Source organism: Trichechus manatus, unplaced genomic scaffold (assembly GCF_000243295.1).
Source record: "Trichechus manatus latirostris isolate Lorelei unplaced genomic scaffold, TriManLat1.0 scaffold00029, whole genome shotgun sequence".
In the NCBI taxonomy this organism is placed as follows: Eukaryota; Metazoa; Chordata; class Mammalia; order Sirenia; family Trichechidae; genus Trichechus; species Trichechus manatus.
In genome coordinates, this window is record NW_004443965.1 from 3,211,605 (window position 1) to 3,213,203 (window position 1,599).

The following is a 1,599-nucleotide window of genomic DNA, read 5'->3' on the forward strand; positions in this document are numbered from 1 at the left end:
GGGGGAGCGTGAGATAGAGAAAACGAGTGAGAAAAGTAAGCGGTCCAAAGATTCTTCAAAAAATACATCAGCCTGTGGGAAGCCAACAAATCTAGGATATCTAAAACTATTGCTGGAACCTACCACTCAAAACAAAACACTACAGTTTCAGAAAAAGTTCCCAGCGCCCCACCCTCGACCTGGGCCTACACTGTCGCGTCCCTCTCTGAAACCGTCTAAACTCACAGGTGTCCTTCGGGAAGGGCTAAGCAGGGCCTACCGGCACTGCCCGCCCAGGAACTCCAAGGCCCGAGCGGCGACGGCCAGCCGCGCTTGGTCGTAGCTTTCGCCCAAGCCAAAGAAGGCAGTGGCCCGCGGGATGTCTAGGCCCGACTCCGGCTTGCGATCAAAGCCCCGGGCGCAATTGCCAGGGGAGGGGCGAGACAGGGAAAGGCAGGGCCGACAAAAGTGGGGGAGGTTGGGAGCGGTAGCAACAGGCCGAAGACCAAAAAGTCGCCGAAAAAGACGCGTATAAAGCCCTGTCAGAGACACCCGGAAGATCGACGTGACCCCGGATGGGAACAGCCAGCAAGGAGCGAGAGGTCACACTTCCGGCGGTCTCCTCCACCCGCTCCTGCCAGCTCGGTGATCGAATGCGCATGCGACCTTGCAGTCTCCAGCCTGAGTTGAGGTGGAGGCTGTGTCGCTGCGTGCGCTAGTGGAACGCGGTTAGGATTGTCGTGAGAAAAGAGGGAACGACTCGTCCGCAGAGGGCTACGTCTGGGCCCCTGCCTGAGCTGGGGTGCAGCAGGTCTTGTTCTCATAAACGTATTTTGCTGGTCCTTCCTATCACATCCCGGTGACTCCTCCCCAGCGAAGCTTTCCCTAATGCAGTTTTCCGCCGCTCTTCTCCACAGGATCAGTATTGAGCTTTAATTGTTGTTTCTCGCCTCCACTGAACTGAGAGGTTCTTTGGGAACAAAAATGCCTTATTTATCTCTAAAATTCGGACTCAGCGCTCTGCCCATAATGATAGCTAATATTCAGTCGCTTAATAAGTATTTACTAATATTTCTTCTGAAGTGAGATTTGGTAGTTGTGGAAATATCTAAATTGTTGCATTTATTGATGTAAAACTGTTCATAATAATTTCTTTGTTGTTGTTAGGTGCCCTCGATTCAGTTCCGAGTCACAGCAACACTATGTACAACAGAAAGAAACTCTGCCCAGTCCTGCACCATCCTCAAAGTCGTTGCTATGTTTGAGCCCATTGTTGCAGCCACTGTGTCAATCCATCTCCTTGAGGGTCTTCCTCTTTTTTTGCTGCCCCTCTACTTCACCAAACATGACGTCCTTCTCCAGGGATTGGTTCTTCCTTATAACATGTCCAAAGTACGTGAGACAAAGTATCACCATCCTCACTGGCTTCTGTACTTCTTCCAAAACAAATTCCTTCTTTCTTCTAGCAGTTTGCGGTATATTCAGTAATTCTTCACCAACACCATAATTAAAGTGTGTTAATTCTTGTTTGGTCTTCATTATCCAGCTTTCACATGCATATGAAGCAATTGAAAATATATCATGGCTTGAGTCAGGTGCACAGTGCTCCTCAAAGTGTTG

The 1,599-nt window shown here is 49.7% G+C and overlaps 1 protein-coding gene across 2 annotated transcripts in view; it reads right to left on the bottom strand.

The window, feature by feature from the left end:
* The window catches only part of TENT2 (terminal nucleotidyltransferase 2), a 60,512-nt gene extending 59,934 nt beyond the window's left edge, over positions 1-578 (bottom strand). The window contains exon 1 of one of the 2 annotated variants that reach the window (XM_004374466.2): positions 226-517. The gene's annotated coding sequence lies outside the window, so the exon portion shown is untranslated. Of the gene's footprint in view, positions 1-225 lie in introns of both variants that reach the window. The other variant, XM_004374465.2, reaches the window with a different exon arrangement.
* Positions 579-1,599: the final 1,021 nt, after the last annotated feature.